A 26,599-nucleotide genomic window follows, 5' to 3' on the forward strand; every position below is an offset into this window, starting at 1 on the left:
TCAGCCTCCTGAGTAGCTGGGATTACAGGCACGCACCACCATGCCCAGCTAATTTTTTGTAGTTTTAGTAGAGACAGGGTTTCACCATGTTGACCAGGATGGTCTCGATCTCTTGACCTCGTGATCCACCCGCCTCGGCCTCCCAAAGTGCTGGGATTACAGGTTTGAGTCACTGCGCCCGGCCGATATGGCTCTTTTTAAGTCTATTATTGGTGTATAGGAATGCTTGTGATTTTTGCACATTGATTTTGTATCCTGAGACTTTGCTGAAGCTGCTTATCAGTTTGAGGAGATTTTGGGCTGAGACGATGGGGTCTTCTAGATATACAATCACGTCGTCTGCAAATAGAGACAATTTGACTTCCTCCTTTCCTATTTGAATAGCCTTTATTTCTTTTTCTTGCCTGGTTGCTCTGGCTAGAACTTCCAGTACTATACTGAATAGGAGTGGTGAGAGAGGGCATCCTTGTGTAATGCCAGATTTCAAAGGGAATGCTTCCAGTTTTTGCCCATTCAGTATGACGTTGGCTGTTGGTTTGTCTTAAATAGCTCTTATTATTTTGAGATACGTTCCATCAATACCTAGTTTACTGAGGGGTTTTTTTTTTTTAGCATAAAGGGCTGTTGAATTTTGTCAAAGGCCTTCTCTGCATCAATTGAGATAATCATGTGGTTTTTGTCTTTGGTTCTGTTTATGTGTTGAATTATGTTTATAGACTTGCATATGTGGAACCAGCCTTGCATCCCTGGGATGAAGCCTACTTGATCATGTTGGATAAGCTTTTTGATGTGCTGTTGCAATCAGCTTGCCAGTATTTTATTGAAGACTTATGCATCTATGTTCATCATGGATATTGGCCTGAAGTTTTCTTTTCTTGTTGAGTCTCTGCCAGGTTTTGGAATCAGGATGAATGTGGTCTCATAAAATGATTTGGGAAGGATTCCCTCTTTTTGGATTATTTGGAATAGTTTAAGAGGGAATGGTACCAGCTCCTTTTTGTATGTCTGGTAGAATTCGGCCGTGAAGCTACCTGGACCTGGGCTTTTTTTGGGTGGTAGGCTCTTAATTGCTGCCTCAACTTCAGACCTTGTTATTGGTCTATTCAGGGTTTCAACTTCTTCCTGGTTTAGGCTTGGCAGGAGGCAAGTGTCCAGGAATTTATCCATTTCTTCCAGGTTTATTAGTTTGTGTGCATGGAGTTGTTTGTAATAATCTCTGATGATGGTTTGAATTTCTGTGGAATCTGTGGTGATATCCCCTTTATCATTTTTTATTGCATCAATTTGGTTATTCTCTCTTTTCTTTTTTATTAATCTGGCTAGTGGTCTATTTTGTTGATCTTTTCAAAAAAGCAGCTCCTGGATTTATTGATTTTTTGAAGGGTTTTTTGTGTCTCTATCTCCTTCAGTTCTGCTCTGATCTTAGTTATTTCTTGTCTTCTGCTAGACTTTGAGTTTTTTTTTATCTTGCTCCTCTAGCTCTTTCAATTTTGATGATAGTGTGTCAATTTTATATCTCTCCTTGCTTCTCATGTGGGCACTTATTGCTATATATTTTCCTCTAGAGACTGCTTTAAATGCGTCCCAGAGATTTTGGTATGTTGGGTCTTCGTTCTCATTGGTTTCGAAAATCATCTTTATTTCTGCCTTCTTTTCATTGTTTATCCAGTAAACATTCAAGAGCCAGTTGTTCAGTTTCCATGAAGCTGTGCAGTTCTGGGTTAGTTTCTGAATTCTGAGTTCTAACTTGATTGCACTGTGGTCTGAGAGACTGTTTGTTATGATTTCCATTCTTTTGCAGTTGTTGAGGAGTGATTTACTTCCAATTATGTGGTCAATTTTAGAGTAGGTGTGATGTGGTGCCGGTAAGAATGTATATTCTGTGGATTAGGGTTGAAGAGTTCTGTAAATGTCTATTAGGTTTGCTTGTTCCAGGTCTGAGTTCAAGTCCTGTATATCCTTGTTAATTTTCTGTCTTGTTGATCTGTCTATTATTGACAATGTGGTGTTAAAGTCTCCCACTATTATTGTTTGGGATTCTAAGCCTCTTTGTAAGTCATTAAGAGCTTGCCTTATGTATCTGGGTGCTCCTGTATTGGGTGCGTATATATTTAGGATTGTTAGCTCTTCTTGTTGCATTGATCCTTTTACCATTATGCAATGTCCTTCTTTGTCTCTTTTGATCTTTGTTACTTTAAAGCCTATTTTATTAGAGATTAGAATTGCAACTCCTGCTTTTTTTTTTGCTCTCCATTTGCTTGGTAAATCTTCCTCCATCCCTTTATTTTGACACTTTGTGTATCCTTGCATGTGAGATGGGTTTCCTGGATACAGCACACTGATGGGTTTTGGCTTTTTATCCAATTTGCTAGTCTGTGTCTTTTGATTGGGGCATTTAGTCCATTTACATTTAGGGTTAATGTTGTTATGTGTGAATTTGATACTGCCATTTTGATGCTAGCTGGCTGTTTTGCCTGTTAGTTGATACATATTCTTGATTGTGTTGATGCTCTTTACCATTTGGTATGTTTTTGGAGTGGCTGGAACTGGTTGTTCCTTTCTATGTGTAGAGCCTCTTTCAGGAGCTCTTGTAAAGCAGGCCTGGTGGTGATGAAATCTCTGAGTACTTGCTTGTTCTAAAAGGATTTTATTTATCCTTCACTTATGAAACTTAGTTTGGCTGGATATGAAATTCTATGTGGAAATTTCTTTTCTTTAATGATGTTGAATGTTGGCCCCCACTATCTTCTGGCTGGTAGGGTTTCTGCTTAGAGATCTGCTGTGAGTCTGATGGGCTTCCCTTCGTGGGTAACACGACCTTTCTCTCTGGCTGCCCTTAGCATTTTCTCCTTCATTTCAACCCTGGTGAATCTGACGATTATGTACCTTGGTGTTGCTCTTCTTGACGAATATCCTTGTGGTGTTCTCTGTATTTCCTGGACTTAAATATTGGCCTGCCTTGCTAGGTTGGGGAAGTTTTCCTGGATAATATCCTGAAGAGTATTTTCCAGCTTGGATTCATTCTCTTCGTCACATTCAGGTACACCTATCAAGCGTAGATTAGGTCTTTTCACATAGTGCCACATTTCTTGGAGACTTTGTTCATTCCATTTTACCCTTTTTTCTCTAATCTTGCCTTCTTGTTTTATTTCATTAAGTTGATCTTTGACCTCTGATATCCTTTCTTCTGCTTGGTCAATTCGGCTTTTGAAACTTGAGCATGCTTCATGATGTTCTTGTGTTGTGTTTTTCAGCTCCATCAATTCACTTATATTCCTCTCTAAGTTGTCCATTCTCGTTAGCATTTCATCAAATCTTTTTTCCAGTTGCTTAGTTTCTTTGCATTGGGTTATAACATGTTCTTTTAGCTCACGGAAATTTCTTACTACCCACCTTCCGAAGTCTGATTCTGTCATTTTATCACACTCATTCTCCATCCAGCCTTGTTCCCTTGCTGGTGAGGAGTTGAGATCCCTTGTAGGAGGAGGGGTGTTCTGGTTTTGGGTGTTTTCATCCTTTTTGCACTGGTTTCTTCCCATCTTTGTGGATTTATCCACCTGTCGTCTTTATAGTTGCTGACTTTCAGATTGGGTCTCTCAGTGGACATACAGTTTGTTGATGATGAAGTTATTTCTGTTTCTTAGTTTTCCTTCTAACAGTCTGGCCCCTCTGCTGTAGGTCTGCTGAGGTCCACTGCAGGTCCTGCTTCTCTGGGGATCACCTGCAGCAGCTGCAGAACAGTAAGGGTTGCTACCAGTTTCTTCTTCTGCTATCTTTGTCCCAGAAGGATACCTGCCAAATGTCAGTCTGATCTCTCCTTTATGAGGTGACTCTGGACATACAGGGGTTAGGGAGCTGCTTGAGGAGACAGTCTGTCCTTTATAGGAGCTCAAGTGCTGATTTGTGAGCTCCGTTGTTCATTCAGAGCTGTTGGGTAGGTATGTTTAGGTCTGCTGCAGCAGAACTCATAACCCCCCCTTTTTTCCCAGGTGGCCTGTCCCAGGGAGTTAGGGCTTTATTTATGGGTTTCTATTGTGCTGCTGCCTTTTTTTCAGGACTGCCTTGCCCAGCAAGGAGGCAGCCTAGTCACTGTCTGCCTGCAGAGGCTTTGCTGAGCTGCTGTGGGCTCTGCCCAGCTGCCATGTGAACTTCCCTGCAGTCCTGTTTATATGGGTATAGTTAGAACTGCCTGGGCAATGGTGGGCCACCTCTGTAATGGCAGACTCTCTCTGTAATGGCAGGTTGCCTCGGCAATGGTTGGCTGCCTCAGCAATGGTGGACTACCTCTGCGTAGTTGTGGAGTGCCTTGGTAATGGTGGACGCCCCTCCCCTACAGAGCCTGACCGTCCAGGGTTCAGCTGTGCTTGCTGTGAAACTCTCAACCCAGAGGATTTCCAATTGCTGTTTTCTTTTTGTGGAGGTGGGACCAGCCGAGCCTGATCACCTGGCTCCCTGCCTCAGAGCAAATCAGATGAATGGGTGACTCTGCCTTCCCGGGGCTCCAATCGCCAGTTAAAAGGGCACCCAGACCAGTGTATTTTGTATGGAGAACTGCCACACTGGGGCACCGGCAAAGCATCCATGCTAACAAAACAGCCGCGCAGGCCTAAACAGCCATGCTGGCGACCCGTGGGCCTCCTCCGCCTAGGAATCTCCTGGTCTGTGGCCAATAAAAATCCATATGAAAATGTGGTGTCCACTCACCCTCTGTGATTTAACTGGGAGCTGCAATCCTGCGCTGTTCCTAATTGGCCATCTTGGATCTTCCTCTAAAACAGTTCTAACAGGAAAATTTATAGCAATAAATGCCTATATCAAAACAGAAAAGAGTTCAAATAAACAATCTAACATTTCACTTCATGAAAATAGAAAAAAAAAGAACAAAATAAGTCTAAAGTTAGTAGAAGGAAGAAAATAACAAAGTTCAGAGTATAAATAAATGTGAGACTAGAAAAACAATAGAAAAAAAAAATCAATGAAATTAACATTTGGCTTTTCTTAAAAAAGACAGCAAGTCAAGAAAATCTTAGCTGGACTAAAAAAGAAGCCTCAAATAAAAAATGAAAAGAGAACATCATAACTGATAACCACAGAAATACAAAGGGTCATATGAAACTGCTATGAACAACTATATATCAACAAATTGAATAACCTAAAAGAAATACATTTCTAGACACATACAACCAACCAAGACTGAATCAAGAATAAATAGGAAATCTGAATAGATCAATAATAAGTAAGGAGATTTAATCAGTAACAAAATGTCTCCTATCAAGTAAAAGCCCAAGACCAGATGGCTTCACAGCTTAATTCTACCCAACACTTTAAGAAAAATTAATATTGATTCTTCCCAAACTGTTTCAGAAAAATTTTCCCCAAAAAATTGAAGTGAATGGAATACTTCCAAAGTCATTTTGCTAGGCCAGCATTAACCAGATAAAAAGCCAGATAAGGACATCTCAGTAAAAGAAAATTACAGGCCAATATCTCTGATAAACATAAATGTAACATCTCAACAAAATACTAGCAAATTGAATTCAACAATACATTAAAACAATTATTCACCATTATCAAGTGGGATTTATCTTTGGACTATAAGGATAACTCAATGTATGCAAATAAAAAAATGTGGTACCCTACATTAAGAGAACGAAGGACAAAAACTATATAATTATCTCAATAGATGCACAAAAGCAATTGACAAAATGTACCACCCTTTTGTGATAAAAACTCTCAATAATTAGGTATGAAGGAAATGTGCCTCAACACAATAAAGGCCATATATGAAAAGCCACAGGTAACATACTCAATGGTGAAAACTTGAAAGCTTTTCCTCTAAGATCAGGGATAAAATAAGAATGTTCACTCCTATGACTTCTTTTCAACGTAACACTAGAAGTCCTAGACCAAGCAATTAAATAACAAAAAGAAATAAGAGACACCCCAATAGGAAAGGAAGATGTGAAATTGCCTGTTTGCTAATGACATGATTTTATGTAAATAATAGAAATCTGTAAAGATTCCACCAAAAAACTGTGAAACTGGTAAATGAATTCAGAAAAGCTGTAGGATACAAACTTAACATAAAAAATCATTAGCACTTGTATACACTAATAACAATCTCAGAAGAAAATGAAAAAAAATCTCATTTATACTAGCAACAAAATGTAAGATACTTAGGTGCAAATTTAACCACTTAGGGGAAATATTTGTATACCAAAGACTGTAAAGACTGATACAAAAATTGAACAAAACACAAATAAATGGAAAGATATTTTATGTTCATGGAAGGGAAGAATGAATATTGTTAAAATGTTCATGTTACACAAAGTGCTGTACAGATTCAATGCAATCCCTATCAAAATTCCAACAGTATTTTTCACAGATAGAAAATAAACAATTATTAAATTTTATGGAACCGCATAAGACCCTGAAGAGCCAAAACAATCTTGAGCAAAAGGAACAAAGCCAAAGACGTTACACTCCCTGATTTCGTAATATATTATAAAGCTGTTGTAATCAAAACAGCATGACACTGGCATAAAAACAGACATGTTCATCAATGGCACAGCACAAAGAGAGCCTACAAGTAAACTTACACATTTACATTCGAGTGATTTTTAACAAAGGTGCTAGGAACACTCAACGGGAAAAAGATAGTCTCTTTGGTAAGTAGTGTGGGAAAACTGTATATCCAACTGTAGAAGAATGAAATTGAATTATTATCTCACATCATATATAAAAAACAACTGGCCAGATGCAGTGGCTCACATCTGTAATCCCAGCAAGTTGGAAGGCCAAGGTGGGAGGATCACTTGAAGCCAGGAGTTCAAAACCAGTCTGGACAACAAAGTGAGACCCCCTGTCTATGAAATAAAGTAAATAAATAATCAACTTAGAATGGACAAAACACGTAAATATAATATCTGAAACTATAGAACTACCAGAACAAAATAGAAGAAAATTTCCATGACACTGGTCTAGGCATTGATTTTTTTTTATATGACCCCAAAAATATAGCCAACAAAAGCAAAAATAGACAAGTAGGATTACATCAAACTAAAAAGCTTTTGCACAGTAAAGGAAGTAATTAACAAAGTGAAGAGATAGACAATTTGCAGAGTGGAAAAACTTATTTTCAAATCATACATCTGATAAGAAATTTATATCCAAAATACATAAGAGGCTCAAACAACTCAATAGCAGGAAAACAAATAACTCGATTAAAACATAGGCAAAGGACCTGAACATACATTTCTCAAAAAAAAAAGACGTATAAATGGCTGACAGTATATGAATAAATGCTCAATATCATTAATAACTAGGGAAATGCAAAATTAAAATAACAGTGAGGTGTCACTTTATATTGATTGACTATTATCAAAAATATGAAAGATAACAAGTGTTGGTGAGGATATAGAGAAAAGCAAACCCTGCATACTGTTGGTGAGAATGTAAATTAGTGCAGTAATTACGGAAAAATGATATGGAAGTTCATCAGAAAACCAAAAATAGAATTTCCAGATGATGCTGCAACCCCATTTCTGGGTACATATCCAAAGGAATTGAAATAAAAATGTTGAAGAATTATCAACAGTCCCATATGCACTGTAATAGTGTTCATAACAACCATGATAAGGAGTCAACTAAGTGTCCATCAACGGATTAATGGATACAGAAAAGGTGATATAGCTGGGCATGACGGCTTAGGCCTGTAATACTAGCACTTTGGGAGGCCCAGGTGGGTGGATTGCATGAGCCCAGGAGTTCCAGACCAGCCTGGGCAACATGGTGAAACCATGTCTTTAAAAAATATACAAAAATTAGCCAGTGTGGTGGCACACGCTTGTAGTCCCAGATACTCATGAGACTGAGGAAGGAGGATGGCTAGAGGTCTGGAAGTGGAGGTTACAGTGAGTTGAGATCGTGCTACTGTACTCCAGCCTGACGGACAGAGAGAGATCTTGTCCCCCCCCCCACCAAAAAAAAAAAAGAAGAAAAAGAAAATTTGGTATATATACTATTCCATCTTAAAAAATAAAAGAAATTCTGTCATTTGCAGCAACATGGATGAACCTGGAGTCAAGATCTCACTTATAGGTGCAATCTCAAAACATCAGAGTCATAAAAGAGAGAGAATTGTAGTTACCAGCGGTTGCTGGGGCTGGGTGGGGGTTGTTAAGGAAAGGAGAGAATGGGAAATTGTTGGTAAGAGGTTATAAAGTTTCCTTTAGAAAGAATAGGTTTTTGAGATCTATTGCACAGCAGAGTGACTAAGTCAATAATACGTTGCATATCTCAAAATAGCTTAAATTTCATCTCATCACAGAATATGATAACCAGCATAATGGATATGTTTATTAGCTTGATTGAATCATTCTACATTGTATACATGTATTGAACTGCCACCTTATATCCCACCCATGAATATACACAATTATGATTTTTTTGGTTAAAAATAATAATAATACATTATTCAATTACAAAAAATAAATTTGCGGGGTATAAAGTACTGCATGGTGACTACAGTTAATAATGGTACATTATATATTTGAAATTTACTAAAGGAATATATATGTATTTTTTATTATACTTTAGGTTGTAGGGTACATGTGCAAAACGTGCAGATTTGTTACACAGGTATACATGTGCCATGGTGGTTTACTGCATTCATCACCCTGTCATCTACATTAGGTATTTCTCCTAATTCTATCCCTCCCCTAGCCCCCCACCCCCTGGCTATCCCTCCTCTGGTCCCCCTCCCTCCAATAGGCCCTAGTGTATGATGTTCACCTCCCTGTGCCCATGTGTTCTCATTATTCAACACCCACTTATGAGTGAGAACATACGGTGTTTGATTTTCTGTTCTTGTGTCAGTTTGCTGAGAATGATGATTTCCAGCTTCATCCATGTCCCTGCAAAGGACATGAACTCATCCTTTTTTATGACTGCATAGTATTCCATGGTACATATGTGCCACATTTTCTTTATCCAGTCTACCATTGATGGGCATTTGGGTTGGTTCCAAGCTTTTGCTGTTGTGAACAGTGCCGCAGTAAACATACATATGCATGTGTCTTTATAATAGAATGATTCATAATCCTTTGGGTATATACCTAGTAATGGGATTGCTGGGTCAAATGATATTTCTATTTCTAGATCCTTGAGGAATTGCTACACTGTCTTCCACAATGGTTCAATTAATTTACACTCCCATCAACAGTGTAATAGCATTCTACTAAAGGAATATATTTTAAGTGTTCTCACCACACACACATACAAATAGTAACTATGTGAGATGATAGTGTTAATTAGCGTGATTGTAGTAATTATTTCACAATGTATATCAAATCATCACATTATATACCTTAAATATATGTAATTTTATTTGTCAGTTATACATTGATAAAGCTAGAAAAAAGTTTAAAAAAATGCAATGCATAACTTTGACTATCATACCAAATTGAGTCTTAAATGTATAAAGTATAGCACTAGAACAACATAGCTAAAGATAATTTAAATATGACAAATATGGCATGCACACTTATCAAACATCTTTAATTCATAACAGTTTTCCCCTGTGCTTCATATAGTCACTGTATCTTGATTTACATTATTTCAAGTATTTTTTCATGAGATATCTACTGGGAAAACCACTGCTCAAACTTACCTGTGTTCTGTTCTGTTCTTCTCTTTATATGTTTACTTAATACATTAACAATGAATCAGATACAGTTTCTGGTAGGAAATTAAGTAGCTAACGTAGTAAAAATCTTTCCTAAGCAATAGTATACAGGACTATGTTGTGTGTGTGTAGGTGTGTGTGTGTGTGTGTGTGTGACAGGACTATGTTGTGTGTGTGTGTGTGTGTGTGTGTGTGTGTGTTTATATGTGTAAGTGACATTGAAAAAGCACAGAACTAGAAATAGACTAGTGCAAAAACCATGTTAAACTTTAAAGGCAAGTTATTTTCTAAAATTTCTGAAGTTCAGGAACAGGTTTTCTAGAAGTGATATGTGACATATAGCTTAATGACTCATGCTTGTTTTCTTTTTTGTAATGAGATTTGATAGCAAGGTTAAAGTTAAATTAAGAAGAAAGAAAATTAGCTGATTTAATTAAGTCCGTAACTTAAACTATGACCATAATTACCCATTAATCTTTCCTCATGGTTCACTATTTTCTTAACACACCAGATTTCTCTGTTCCAGGTTTTCCTTCCTGCACCCACTGGGCCCATTTTCTGATCCCTCTTTCAAAGTCTAGCTTGCAGGCTGCCTTTTTATGTGAGGCTTTTCCTGGTTTCACAGCTAAATGTGAGCAGTCTTTCCCTCAAATTTTCCAGGGCCTTTGTTTTTTCCTCTTTAAGCACTGTTAAAGTTCTTGTATTACAATGTTTGTACATTTGTGTATTTCTGCTTCACAAGAGGAGTTGTTTCCTGTCCATCTTTGTGTCTCTGATAGGGCCTTTCAGAGAAAGCACTCTGTGCAATATCAATTCTACTCAATGATCGGAGAAACCTTTTCAGAGGTTGAAATGAACTTAGAGGGAAGTTTTTGGTCAGGACGTGTTCACATTTTAAGGGCTCTCTGTCAGTGAATAGTATCACTGGTTGCCTGAGCCTCCAAGTTTAAGAGCTTTAGTGATGAGATATAGGAAAGTACTCTTGGTTTTTTAGAGGCTAGAAAGACACAAGCAACTAAGGCCAAGAAAAGCCATAAAAATGATTCTTTTCTTTCTCTAAATTCCTACATGTAAGATAACAGAAGATGGAATGGATGGCATGGGTGTGGAAATTAAAATTGCTTTGAATTCTTAGAAGAGTTGGGAAAAAGATAGGAAATGCAGGGGTGTGCTACTTAATGATGGGAATATGTTCTGAGAAATGCATTGCTAGGCAATTTTGTTGTGTAAATATCATAGCATGTACTTAGACAAATCTAGATGGTATAGTCTACTACACACTTAGGCTATATGGTATGACCTATTGCTCATAGGCTACAAATCTGTACAGCATGTTATTGTACTAAATACTGTAGGCAATTGTAAAACAGTGGTGTTTCTCTACCTAAACATATCTAAATATAGAAAAGATACAGTAAAACTACAGTATAAAAGATAAAAAATGGCGCACATGTAAATACAGCATTTACCATGAATTTGCAAGACTGGAAGTTGCTTTGGGTAAGTCAGTGAGTGAATGTCAGTGAGGTGAAGGCCTAGGACATTACTGTATATTACTGTAGATGATATTTAGGTTACACTACCTTTATTAAGAATGTATCATATATGTAATAAATTAACCTTAGTTTTCTGTAACATTTTTGCTTTAAAATTTAATTTTTTAACTTTTTGACTCTAATAATAACACTTAGGTCAAAACATAAACACATTGTACAGCTGTACAAAAATATTTTCCTTCATCTTTATTCATAAACTTTTTCCTATTTTTACATTTTTTAACTTTTTAAACTTTTTTGTTAAAAACGCAGACACAAACATACACATTAGCCTAGGCATACACAGGTCGGGATTACCAATATCACTGTCTTCCATCTCTACATCTTATCCCACCAGAAGGTCTTCAGGAGCTATAATATGCACGGAGCTGTCATCTCCTATGATAACAAGGCCTTCTTCTGGAATATGTCTTTTTTTTGAGACAGAGTCTTGCTCTGTCACCTAGGCTGGAGTGCAGTGGCACTCACTATCTTATCTCACTGTAACCTCTGCCTCCTGGGTTCAAATGATTCTTGTGCCTCAGCCTCCTGAGTAGCCGAGGTTACAGGTGCCTGCCACCATGCCTGGCTAATTTCTGTATTTTTAGTAGAAATGTAGTTTTACCATGTTGAAAAGGCTGGTCTCGAACTCGTGACCTCAGATGATCTGCCTGCCTTGGCTTCCCAAAATGTTGGGATTACAGGTGTGAGCCACTGTCTTCAAGAGAGCTAGAATACCTCTTAAAGGACCTGCCTGAGGCTGTTTTACAATTTACTGGTTTTTTTTCTCTAAATATGTGTATATATGTATCGTAAATACATAAACCAGTAACAAAGTCATTTCTTATTATCAAGTATTGTGGCTATACATAATTGTACATGTGATACTTTTATACAACTGACAGTACAGCATTATTTACACCAGCATCTCAATCACAAGTAATGCTTTGTGCTTTGTGCTATGAGGTTACAATGACTATTTAGTCACTAGGCAATAGGGAATTTTCAGCTCCATTATTTTCTTAGAGGAACACCTTCATGTACGTGGTTCATCATTGACTGAAGCGTCATTATGTGATGCATAACTGTAATTGTTATTGAGGACCTCTTGTCTATCAGACATTTCACATCATTTAAAATAAAACAGTAATAATAATAATACTTTCTCAAATTCATGGAAATATCATAAATAATTTCACATCATGATCTCATTTGACTTTTCCAGCTGTGATATAGGTAGTATATGGGTTATATTATTCCTTTAACAGAAACGGAGACATAAGAAAGCAAAAAGATTTTTTCAAGGTTACATATTGTGTCAAAAACAGTGTTAGAATACAAACTTTTTGTATCTTGTTTAACTCTTTCTAGTACATCTTTTATTTTTAGCACAAAACGCAGTTTGTAATTTTTATACAGTATCTTTTAAATTAAGAGCTCTTCATGTCTTCATGTACATCAACCTTGGCTTTATTTCTTTGTGAAATTTTCATTAATAAGAAAGCATACGGGAAATTTTTGTTAGTTAAACATAGAGAATTCCATACTTTAAAAGTTTTCACTAAATGTATATTACTAAATAAATAAGCACATCTTACAAACCTCTCATTTTTTGACTGTAACTGATAACACGCAGTGCTGGGAAAGTGGATAATGAGAAACAGATATGCATTATGACATAATGAAGAAATATTTCTCAATTTTAATGTTGACCTAAGAAGGAGAAGGTAGTGGACCTCCTTGGATTGGTGTCATTGTGGCACAGAAAACAGATCCAGAGCTGCTTTTTCCTTGAGAACATGGGACTCCCTAAAGACCTGCGTCAGAAATAGATATCTCAGAAATTCTGGAAAATTCCTGGGAGAAAAAGACGACCTAGGAGGTTTTAATTAAGAGCTCAGGAGTTGATTGGCCCACTGGATGATCCTTTGAGTTTTGTAAGCTTTTCTGGATATTTTAATTCAAGTATTTCACCAATCAGGAAGTTTGGGGAATGATTGAAAATGAGCAATAAATTGAATTATCTTCAGAATGCTTAGAACACCCACCTGCAGACAGCTTTAAAGGGTGCAGTCTCAGTCCTCTAAGAGACTCTCCTATAGCACTAGGATGATCAAGGGAATTTTTGGCTAGAGAAACAGACAACTATAGTGATTCTACACCTATAACCTATATAAGTTCTTTAGAAGTGGAAATTTTCTCTAAAATTCCTCTGCTAATTTATATTTGGATTCTAAAATATTTCACTTATTTTAAAAATTAGTAGTGGATGAAAGGTCATGTGTTAATTTGTAGGCCTTCAAGTAAATAAAATATGGAAGAAGAATCCTTGGAAAAATGTTGAGAATAGGTTCTACCTTGCCCCATATTACTCTTTTTGAACCGAAAGCTGGAGGTGCCACCCATCCTTAGCTGCCTCAGCAGGAGGGAATGACTATTTGCATAAATATCACTGACACAACCAAGTGACTAGAAATTGCTTGAAAGTGCACATATTAATCCTGCCTTGTGACTTTGTCATCATTATCTCTCTGCAGAAAGTAAGTTGGAAATCTGGCTGGCTGTCAGGCTTTTAAAATGTGAAAGCAGAACACTTCTTAAGTCAGTTTTATGATGCGTTCTAGCCAGTGGTTGCATGAGCAGCATTATGAAAAGCTTAACTGGCATCAGCCTGTGTTGGAGAGTGAATAAGCAGAACAAATATATTTTTTTAAAAGACAGCTCTAAGAGACATTCCATTATTTGTTCAAAACAGATATTTAATCAGCATCTACTATGATCCAGAACAACTGTTCTGAGTGGTGGGGCGTGCAGTAATGAACAGAACAGCAAAGCTCCTGCCCTCTTAAAGCTGATTCTCTTAAATTCTAGTAGGGATGGTTAACAATAAACAAAACCTATATGAGCACTAATAGATAGTCAAAAAATTATTATGTCTTGAGCTAGAGAAGTGACTTGCTAAAGTTACACAGATTTCCGGCTGTAATCAAAATGATAGCAGATGCTCAGTTGGCTCACTGAATGGACTCTCTCAGTCTTTGAACTTGGATTACGTGAGTCTTTGAAGTGATATTGATATCCTGTTTTGGATTTCTTCTTTGGAAAAATGTAACCTTTCATTTTCTTCTGTTTTTTGAGTGAGTGTGTGAGTATGTCTGAGAGTGAGAGAAACATATGTACAGCTATATGAACCTAACAAACATAAGGATAAGAGGAAAAAAAAGTATCAGCTGATTCCATCTATGTAAAGCCACAAATAGACACATTATATTATTTAGGAATGCATAAGAAACAGTAAACTACAAGAAAAGCAAAGAAATGTTTATCATGAAATTCAAGACAGTGATTACCTTTAGCAAAGAAGTAACTGTTTAGTATCCTGTTGTATGACTATGTCGTTATTGATCTTCTCTACTTTTGAAAAACATTGAATTGTTTTGAATTTTTGGCTATTACAAATGATGCTGTCAACAACCTTATTATACATGTATCTTAATACATATACACAATAGTATGGAATATATATTTAGAACTGAACTTGTTCTTTCATAGGATCAGATCATGCTAAACTTTTTGAAAACACTTCTACCAGTTTTTTTTCTCACTAACAGTGTATAAGACTGCACATCTTTGGTAAGACATCATATTATCAAGCTTTTCACCTTTTGTGCATCTTTGGGGGGTATATAGTAATTTTTCTTTGTGGTATTAATGTATATCTTCCTAATTATTGAGACTGAATATGATTTCATTATTTATTGACCATTTGGATTTTCTTCTCTGAAGTTCCTTCCAAGTCTTTTGCTCATGTTTTTATAAAGTTTTGTCTTAAAAAAAAAATAGAAGTTCTCTAATGAGAACACATGGACACATGCAGGGGAGCAACACACACTGAGGCCTGTCAGGGGACTGGCGGGAGGGAGAGCATCAGGATAAACAGCTAAGGGATCTTGGGCTTAATATCTGGGAGATGGGTTGATCTGTGCAACAAACCCCCATGGCACACGTTGACCTATGTAACAAGCCTGCACATCCTGTACATGTACTTTGAAACTTAAAATAAAAGTCGAAGAAAAAACAGAGAAAAAGAAGACAACATAAAGCACAAAAAGTATCTTGATAAAACACAGAATTTATCTTGTTTTTTCCTTAGGTAGATAACTTATGGGATATAAGAACAAGAACCTACTTAGTCTTTTATCAGTACTCCAAGGAAACCCTGTTTTTCAAAAAGAATGGACCAGATTACAGTTTTGCTTCAAGATTATTTTGATATTAAAGCTCTTTTAAAAAAGCACAAGTTTTTTTGTGTGTTTTTTACATATTCTGGATATTATTAATTCAATGTATCCCTCTCTTTATTGAGTCTTTGCTGGAGTCTGTCTTACAGACTTTAGCTGCACTACAGATGAATAAATGCACTTAGACACAAATTTCTAGTGAACAAGTGGGCTAAGGGGTCATGAGCTACTCACAGAGAGAAATCGCAGCTACATGGCACTGACTAGTCACTTTCTTTTTATTTATTCAGTATAGATTTAATAACAGAGGCTTTATGTCAACACACTTGTAGAGAGATTAAAAGCTAGGTTCTGAACTTAAAGCAAACACTATTAGAGAGAAATTTCCTTGGTCAACCTCCTCTTGAGAGGGCTAGCTGGCCTACAGGTTAATTTTAAGACTACATGAATAAACAAGCTAGCTAGGTAAACTACTCACATTCCTTTGTATTTGCTCCTTAATCTCTCTGGCTCCTCAAAGACACTCTGGCTGCCTTCAGCTTAGAACTATAGAAAAATCTTTTAGGCCTTCCAAAACGGTTTGAGACTATGTTCTGTAACTTTCTCTACTATTTTTCCTTTAGTATTTTTGCTACTACCTTGAGTGAATTCTTACAAGTCTTTCCATGAATAAAATTTCTTTCTTTCTTTGTTTTCGGTAAAGTGTATTATTCATTATAATGAGTGCTTTTGGTGGATGGGGGTGGAGGGGGTGACAGTTAGAATCTCAAAGACTGCAGTGGAAGGCTCTCAAAGTGGCCAGGCTTTCTAAACTACTTTCAGTACAACCACCCAAGTCCCATCCTCAAGAATTGATGTTCCTTGTAGAGTTGGGTACACAAAAGTGCATATCTTGCCAAATGTGGCAATGCTTTCCCTTACATTAGAACTCATTTATTGATACAGTGTAATAGAAGGAAGAAAGCCTGATGCTTCCAATAAATGTAAAAATGCCTTTCATCTGTCTCTCTACAAATAGACTCTATAACTAGTTATTTTTGCATACTATTTAATAAACCCTCTCTCTGAGGTCATATGACTTTATAATTTTATCTTTCACTTCAGGCCTTTCTATCTGGGATTGATTTTTGTGCCGGATGTAAGGCAATCTCTAAGCTTATTATTATTTTTCTTTATACATATCCGTTGTCCTATCACCAGTTATGGAATAGAGTATACACTTACTGATTATTTTTGCCTTCTTGATCCTAATATTGGATAAATTACTAAGAAAGTGTGTTACAATCTCTACCACGATTATCTTTCTCCTTGTAGTTCTATACATTCACATTTTGAACTTTCTTATTAAGTGCATGTAATTAAAATTATTACATCTTACTAGTTAACTGAATGTTTATCATGATGAAATTATGAAGTGACTCTCTTTATTGCAATAGGTTGGTACAAAAGTAATTAGGATTTTTGCCATACTTTCCATGGCAAAACCACTATTACTTTTGCACTAACCTAATAGTAATATATTTTACTGTAATTCTGATTTCCAGAGATTAACTACAATTCATTCCTTTTGGTTAAAATTCACATGCTTTATCTTTTTCCATCCTTTCATTTCAACCTTTTTCTATCCTGATTTTTTGTATATACATGTGGCATATAGTTGGATTTTGTTTTTATCCAACATGATAATTTTATCTTTTACAGGCATATTTTGTTCCTTTATGTTGAATGTAATTGTAAATTAACTTGAGTTTGTATATTTCTTAGTCTACTTGAGCTGCTGTAACAATACAATGTAGACTGGATGGCTGAAACAGTAGACATTTATTTCTCACAGTTCTGGAGATGAAAAGTTCAAGATCAAGGTGTGGGCTGATTTGATTCTGGTTGAGTTCCCTCTTCCTGATTTGTAAATGATTGGTAGACAGTCGTCCCCTTGCTGTGTCCTCACATGGCAAAGAGAGACCACTCACTGATCTCCTTTCCTCTTCTTATAAGAACTCTAATCTCATCATGGGAACCCCTCTCTCATGATTTTATCTAAACCTACCACCTTCAAAGGCCCTCACTTCCAAATACCATCATAGTGGGGGCAGGGGTAGGACTTCAACATACAAACTTTGGGAGGACATAAACATTCAGTCCATAACAGTATATATGGTCTATGTTTCTTTTTCTTTTCTTTCTTATCTAATTATGGGTGGACTAATTTTTCTTATTCTATTTTCCTTCCTCTGCTAGTCTAGAAGTAATATGTGCTGATTCTACTCTTTTAAAGTTGCAGCCTGCATATTTACAAAAGTTTAAAATACATTAATATTTTACCCTTTTCCTACATAATACCAAAAGTCCATAATATTTCAATTCTTGGATTGATTATATTATTGCAGTGATTTTCTCTTGTTTTATTTAACCCCACAAGACTTTATTTTTATTGCTTTAAATAATCAGTGATCATTCTCCTTTCTCCGTAGTTTTTCATTCTGCATTTCTTCTTTCATCAAAAGTCTTTGATCTGGCTCACTTTTTCTTCTCTCATTACAGAATGTATTTTATTGAGGGCCTTCTGGAGGTAAACTCTTTTGTTTGTTTGCCTGAAAGTATCTTTATTTCACCCTTTCCTTTGAACATATTGATCCAGATATAGAATCCTATGTTGGTGGCTATTTTCTTTCATTGCCTCTGTCCATCATCTCTATATCTCTATTCTCTCTTTCTAGAACTCTGATTTGATATCTGTTAGAACTTCTCATTTGATCCTCACATTCTATCCCCAGTGTAGCAACTATTCTTTCTTTTGTTTGTTTTTGAAATGGAGTCTCGCTCTGTTGCTCAGGCTGGAATACAGTGGCACGATCTCAGCTTACTGTAACCTCCACCACCTGGGTTCAAGTGATCCTCCTGCCTCGGACTCCCAATTTCTTGGACTACAGGTGTGTACCACCCCACTGGCTAATTTTTTGTATATTTTAAGTAGAGATGAGCTTTAAGTAGAGATGTCTGGTGATCCACCCACCTCGTCCTCCCAAAGTGCTGGGATTACAGGCATGAGCCACTGTGCCCAGTCCAGCAATTATTTTTGAATATTTTTCATCTCTTTATTTCTCTGTGCTATATTCTGAATAATTTATGTTAACTTACTTTCTAGTTTGCCAATTGTTTCTTCAGTTGTGTCTAATCTGATGTTAAATTTATCTACTGAGTTTTACATTTCATTTGTTATGGCTTTCTTTTCTAGATTCAATTTGCTTCATATTCAAATCTACTAGATAACTTTTTTATAATTCTTCATATTTATCTCCAAGTTCATCTTTTATTTCTAAGAAACAGTAAACATAGTTGTTTTATAACCTGGGACTAATAATTTAAGTACCTGAAGACTTCATATGTATATTTCTGTTTGCTAATGATCTAGTTCTTTCTTGGTGTCTTGTTTCCTGATGCAGCTTTTTTTGTGTGTGTGCGAATGGTATATTTTCTTTGGAAAACTATTTATGTGAACACATAGGATAAAGGTACATTTTAACAGAGGTCTTTTGTTGTTATCCATCTGTCAGTTTTATAGGAGCACCTACAGATCAAATTCAGTTTCGATTACTTCACATACATTGCAAATTCAAATGAGGTGTTTTTCTTCATCTTTTTGCTTAGTGCCATCATTCTTAAGAATATGGTGGATTTAATATGAGGGACTAGCTCTCTGAAGTTCCAACTGTATGGTGGGGCAATCTATTTGAGTCCCCATTTTGGACAGCCTCTGGGTTATATCTTCTGTCCCCCTTACCCATGGAATTTGCTAAGTTGATAAATATCTTTAAGGCTATAATGGCTTTAGTAGTGTCTTTCTTTCTCTGGGTTCTTCCTTTTCCTGGATTTTGGCCTGATATTTTCCCAGTATTTTGTCAATTTTATAGCATTTTAAAGATATTCTTTAAGCTTTGTATCTAAAATTTTTACCTGCTTTGACAGAGAGAGAGAGAGACGAGAGTGGAGGAGGGGTGGTTTAGGGAGCCCCACACGTTAGGTGTGCCAGAATGTAAAAAATACAGATTAAGAATGCAAAAAGTGGCACAATGGGGCCTTCACTGCCTCCAGTACAAGTGATGGCCCCCTGGTCCCATTTTTTGCATTCTTAATCTGTCTTTTTCTCATTCCTTTGCTGTCACCAAACTCCAGGTACCCGTACCATGGGTGGGGCTGCTTCTCTACAGTGGGGACCTACAATCCTTTTGGAATTAAAGCTAGCAGGTATAGTTTCTCCTTGCAGATTTATCTGCACAATTTTGTACTGTTAACATCATATAAGAATATGAGGCAAATCCCTTTTCTTAAATGCTCGGTTTTCCTTCTCTAGTTTTTTACTCTCTCTTCCAAATATATGCAGAATATGAGAAATAATCCCAAGGTTTTTTTTGACAATTAGTTCACAATATGTTCAGTCTCTTTATGAAAAATCCATTTGTGAGAAAAAAATTCATCGACATTTCTGCCTCACATATGGTCCACAGAATTTACAAGTATATAAAATCCAGGCTGTCGTATCTTTGTCTTTAGCCAGGGAGATAGGACTCCAAAAGAGGGTGAGATCAGCCCTAGGTATCTATTTCTCATGATTTTCTTAGTAACACACACACACACACACACACACACACACACACACACACCCCCACACACACCCCCACACACCACCACTCCCTTAGTCCTAGGAGATTCTCTCTCTCTCTCTCTCTCTCTCTTTCTCAGTAACAGCTTATGGTGGATAATACAGTAGGTTGTGTGTATCCCTGTTGTCTGCTGTTTCTCCTATTTACAGTTCTAAGTGACTGGCCTTACCCATTGGTGAGAGATCATAGGTTACCACCATTTTTCCTGAATTACCCTGTAAGTAGAAGCATCCATGTGATACAGATTCTAATAGAATACTCCACCTGTAGCTTTTAAATATTAGATCATGATGCACTGTGGGTAGAAATTGTATGCTAAAACATGTTTTCCTTCCTACACTTAGGACCAGGAATAAGGATGTTTTTCCAGTGATTTTAATGTCTGTCTTCTTGAGTTGTGGCAAAAGTCAGAGTTGATAAGCAGTTTAATTTTATTCTCATCAATAACCTGTGGGTGATATGAGGAAGCAGGAGAGATGTTATCTCTAGCTACCAAACTGCTTTGTGCACTTGTGATAAACTGACAAACGCTTGCTATTTTTCTTTAGTAGCATTTATTCTTAAGTTTAACAGAATGTTTTTTTCTTAACTATAACTTTGAAGACAATTTCCCCCTTCTCTACATAACTTAATTTTTAGATTTATTTAATGATGAAAATTATCATTTTCCCCAATCTTTATTCATTTACTGTGCTGCTGCCTGAACTCTGCACTCAGAAAGGCAAGGCGAAGTTACTTATTTTATATTTAGGGTGAATGCATATGCTGTTTGTTTTCCATCTTTAATTGTGAAGTTGTTATTTTTTTTTAGGAGGTAGTAGGAAAAGGCCGGGATGGTAATGAATTTCATAACCTTTGAAACTAGAGGAAAATAAGGAGTTGTTCCAATATAATTAAAGTGTGTCATGGGTCTTTTTTTTGGGGGGGGGGCAGAGGGGTGACTGATGTTGAGCAATAAAATACAAATATAGCTAGAAAGAAATGTTAGAAAACCTAAGCTGATAACCTTCAAACTCAATTCATGTTCTTGTTTGCTTCCAGACTTTCTTTTTAAATCAATATTGATTCAGAACTTATTTATTCTGAGAAGATGTGTGATTATCCAATAATTCATAGCTGGTCTATAACACAAGTTCACTGCTTTGTCACACTAATCAAGAAAATCATTTTTTCAAAAGTGCATTTCAAATGTCCCCTAAATGTGCATCCTTCAGCACTGCCTATAAAATCAGCCTGTTAAGAAGCAGGCTGAGTGCTTTATATATATATTTTTCTTTTACTTGCTCAATGGAGATGGAGGTGCTTCTTTTAGTTATTATTTCTAAGGTTATAACTGAATTGTATATGATTTGTGTTCATATTGAGCAAATCATTTCAGATGATGATGCAAACTACTTAAAAACCATCCTAGTGATTAGGAAAATGTGTCTTAAACAGGAGATTTGACATTCTTCCTGTAATATAAGGTGATTTATCATCTCATATGTTTAGGAAGTTACTCAGACTAGGAGAAAAACAACCATCATAGGTCATGATACCACTGTATTATTTGGTTTGAAATCCCAGTGCTGAAGGAATCTCATTTGCATTTCCATTAATGTTGCCATGTCCAATGTGGGGTCATGTTTCTGCCTGAGATGAGCTTCTGGAATGCTCATGATTTTTTTCATGAGGCATTGTCGTCATTAGGGGATGAAGCAGGGTACCATGCCCTTTCTTTCACCCCCAACAAATGTATTCCTCTGTAATGCTTCCTGAATTACCTCATCCTGTCACAGCCACAGCCTTAGTCAGGCATCTACCATCTTATGTCTGAAATACAACAGCTATTTCCTCATTGATTCATCTGCTTTAACTTCCTTATTTCTTCTGCATCAAATACATAAACACATAACAATTATGTTGCTTATTCAGAAGACTTTGCAGGGGGTGTGTAAGTTCTCCTCCAACTCCTGATAATGTGCTTAATTCCTCTAACTGCTGTCATGTCTTGTCCCTCAGGCATAGCTCTTTGTTGTAGTTAAGGCTGTGCTGTTGTCTGACTTTCACACATGACACATTCTTTCCTCTAAGCATGCTTAAAATTTCTCTCATTTTAAGTTTTTCCATAACCATCACACCCAGCTTAGTCGCTGAAATCTTTCTAGAATTATTGGTATTATTTATATCCAATGTGCCAATTCAACAAGTTGGTTTGTACTGATTCTACACTGATCTACTTTGTTATGTAGGTAATTTACATTTTACTGTTTCCCATGTTAGCTGGTCTCCTCTGAAGGCAGAAGTTGTTTCCCAACTTTTTTTTCCCTCCACTATCTATCATTTTATGGATGACAAAATGGAAGGCTAGAAGGGCAAAAAGTAATTCTCCCAAGATCATACTGCTTATAGATGGTAGAGATGGCATTTTATACCGGTTAATTTGATACTCAGTTTTTATTCACCAATATGGGATGCTTCCTCCCTTACTTCCTTTGTTAGCTTCTACTGGCCTTGACATTACAATTGGATACTGAATTAGTGTTGTTGATAAGGGGAGTAATTTTTCACATCAGTGCACTGCTAGGAATCTATTAACTTCCTTTAATCTAAGTTGAAATTTATCTAAAGTGATTTGCTGGTAACTGCCAAGATTGATCCTCTAGTTGTATTTTCATAATCTAAATTAAAAATGTAAGGTATCGAATTACATTGACATTCTTTCAAAACTTATTCTGTAAATATTTATTGAATGCCTGGTGTGTACACACCAGGCACTAATATAAGTAACAGGAACAGAGAAATAATCAAGATCTCATTTCTGCCCTAGAGAAACTATGTAGTAATCCAGTAGGATAAATGGTCATGTGTGTTAGCTTCCTATTGCTATGGTAATGAATTACCAAAAACTTGTGACTTAGAAAAATGCAAATTTATTATCTTACATTTCTAGAGGTTAGAAGTCCAAAATCTCCTCAGTGAGATGCAATAAGGCGTTAGCAGGAAGTCCAGGGGAGATCAATTTTCTTACTTTTTTCAGGTTCTAGAAGCTTCTGTATTCCTTGGCTCATGACTCTTTTGCATCTTTAAAGCCAGCAATGGCCGGTTGAGTTTTTCTCACGTTGCATCATTCCAATCTTGTTTCTGTTGTTACATTTCCTTCTCTGACTCATCTGCCTCCCTCTTCTCCATGTAAGTATCCTTGTGATCACATTGGGCTCACCCAGATAATCCAGGCTAATCTCACCAACTCATGGTTCTTATTTATTCACATCTGTAAAAATCTCTTTCCTTATATTAGGTAACATATTCACAGGGTCCAGGGATGAGGATGTGAACATCTTTGGGAGGCCATTATTCTATCTACCACAACATATAAACAGATAACCTGTAATGTAGCGTCCTAAACACAACAATGCAGATGCAAGTACTGTGTCTCTGAGATTAATGGAATCAGCTGCTTTGGAATAGGATTCTTTGAAAGTTCTTAGGATTGATTTCCTGTCAAAGTAGGTGGAACTCACCTTGGCCCACTTTGGCACAGTGGCCAGTAGAATGTCTTTGTCCTTGTCCTTCTTGAGACTCAGTGGGAAGTTTGTGAGGGGAAGTGTGGGCCTCCTTTAGCCATCACCAAGGGACTAAGGAAGAGAAAGTCACATTAGCCAGAGGGAACAGAATATGAAAAGGGAGGAACCATAAATAGTACAGAATTACATAAAATTAAGTTCAAAGAGGGGCATTATAAGAAATAAGGCTTGTAAGATAAGCCATATCATAAAAAGCCATGTGTGTTGGGCTAAGAAGTGGGAACATCACCGTGTAAGAAATGGCCAAGAACACGATTCCTTATTCTTTGCTGAGGCTTAGAGGAAAACAGAACGCTTTCTTTGAATGAAATGGCAGGCCCTCTTTTATAGACATACTATAAAGCATATTTTTAAGATAAATAAAACGCATACTTCATTATTCACAATTCTCTGCTGGCTGTTGTTGTATATTAAAGCCTTAATTTTGTACTGCTCCATATTTTCCTTGTTTGAAGTTATCTGACTTGCTTGCTCATAGTATGCCTCTTTTAAATCCTGGAACATGTATTCATCCCTCCTTAGTTCCTTTTTTGCTCTCTGAATTAATATTAGGTTCTCAGAGGAGAATATTCCTACAGGAATAAAATGAAATGTTTTGGATTTTTACTTTTTATAGCTTATCAGTGGTAATTATATTGTCATTTTCTTTGAGAAAGAGACTGCTTTTAAAGAAAAGAGTCTTTCTAAGCATGACTGGCTGCTTTATCTTGCTATTTGCTTTCAATTGAGCCATGTGAAATCTGTATCTATGAATTGAATTAATTACCTGAATTATTTTCCTTAATCTTCATGAATTATTTCTGGTTCGAAAATTGCATTGTATGGCTGCAATACCAACTGTTAACTACAACAACAAATGTGTAGCTATCTTTTATAAATGGTTTTCAGTGATTCTAAATTTACTGTTGTAAGACAATACATTTGATGATCAGAAAGTCAAATGAACTTAAGAAGCTTATAAAATATTATGTAATTTTAGGGTTTTTTTTCTTTAAGTGAGAAATATGCATTGCATTCAAAGAACTAAGCCACATAACAGCAAACCACTGTGGCTCTTTTCATTTAGCTGGCCCCTCAGTCGATTTATTCCAGAGATGCAATTAGAGTGAGTGAGGGCCGCGTAAAAGCACTGCCCTCTATTGATTTGCGGGATATAAAAATTTGCATGACAATACAAATTCTACCAGCACATGGGGGCAAGGTGAAGTAATCACTTTCCAGCTCTCATTACTATACAGAATCAGCTCAGTCTTATCTGACTGTGGTTTGGGTGTATTTTCAACTGAAATATAAAGCAGCCAGGATTTACAATCAGAAAGTGTCAGCTTTTCGGGCAGATTCAACCATGGCATTTCATTTACACTGCAATCTACTTTGTCACTTGGTGAGGTACAAATCACAGCAAAATTGGAAACCAGCCTAAATACTTTTAAGCTGGGTTTGCCCACCTTTAATGTAAATAGCAAATAATCACAAAATCAATAGATGTTGTTAACTCCTTTAAATCTGTCTTCTCCTTACTCATCTGTGGAATTACTTTAAGATGAACATTGAGCAACTTACTGCTAAATGGTTCAGCATCTGCTTTGGAGTTGGACGGTCCACCTTCCAATGCCAGCTCTGCCTCTTGTTAGCTGAGTGGGCTAGGGAGAATTTTCACACCCTTCTGTACCTCAGCTTCCTCATTTATAAAATGAGATGATAATAATGGTGTATTTTATTACATTGAAATGGCATGAACTTTTAGAAACATTAAATGACATCATAAATATGTTAGGGCTGTTGCAATTCACATTGCGTTCTATGTGGAATTGTGCAAGATGGCAGACCTATGTGTAAAGCATTTAAAGTAGTCCCTGGTACAAATAAGCATAAATTTTATAGAACTTATGGTCTTTCCTTTCTCTTGAAATTGTTTGACTTTCTTGAATGTCTGCATCTCTTCCTAAAACTCTTTAACTGGCTTCTCGTATCTAATGGTAGTGTTTTCCAAAACTCATACACATCACAATGACCTGCTTTTCTCCTCATTTTCTCCATTAGGTTGTTCTGTAGGTAGAGCTAGACATAAGGACAGTGTATAAACTGAGATGTAGTTGTAAAATTGAGACTAAAATCAAGTAGCTTAATGGTTCCCAAATCTGCCTGGACTCAGAGTCATTTAATGGGTCATTTAAAAATACAGATTCTCTGCTGGGTGTGGGGCTCATGCCTATAATCCCAACACTATGGGAGGCCAAATTGGGCGGATCACATGAAGTCAGGAATTCAAGATCAGCCTGGCCAAAATGGTGAAACCCTGTCTCTACTAAAACACAAAAAAATTAGCCCATAGGGGTGGCAGACCCCTGTAATCCCAGCTACTCCAGAGGCTGAGGCAGGAGAATCACTTGAACCTGGAAGGCGGAGGTTGCAGTGAGCTGAGATCATGCCATTGCACTCCAGCCTGGACGATAGAGCAAGACTTCATCTCAATAATAATTATAATAATAATAACAACAACAACAACAATATAGATTCTTAGGCTTATTCCTCATATCTGTAGAATTGGAGTATTTGATGTGGGGGATTGTTGGAAGCCTGTACCCCTAGAAGTTTTTCAGCTATTTCAGCTATTCAGACAGATTTGGGAACTAAAATCTAGAACCAGGAGTGATGCAAACATTAAAGTTCAAAATCAGAGTGAAAGATTCAAGTCAAAGAGCACAGGGTGAGAGTATGAACAGAAAGTTGAGCCAAAGTTGAGTGTTAGGAGCTTGTGAAGCCTTTTTATTCATGACCCCCTCTGTGCCCCACGGCATTCTCTATCACAGTTCTTTTTTTTTTTTTTTTTTTTTTTTTTTGAGATTTATTTATTTATTTTTCCCATTTATTTATTTTATTGCATTTTAGGTTTTGGGGTACATGTGAA

The 26,599-nt window shown here is 36.6% G+C and overlaps 1 protein-coding gene across 3 annotated transcripts in view; it reads left to right on the plus strand.

The window, feature by feature from the left end:
- Positions 1 to 26,599, plus strand: part of SLC44A5 (solute carrier family 44 member 5) — a 408,769-nt gene that overhangs the window by 236,438 nt on the left and 145,732 nt on the right. The gene's annotated exons all lie outside the window — the stretch shown is intronic.

This window comes from Sapajus apella, unplaced genomic scaffold (assembly GCF_009761245.1).
Source record: "Sapajus apella isolate SASKATOON/1434 unplaced genomic scaffold, GSC_monkey_1.0 scaffold36, whole genome shotgun sequence".
In the NCBI taxonomy this organism is placed as follows: domain Eukaryota; kingdom Metazoa; phylum Chordata; class Mammalia; order Primates; family Cebidae; genus Sapajus; species Sapajus apella.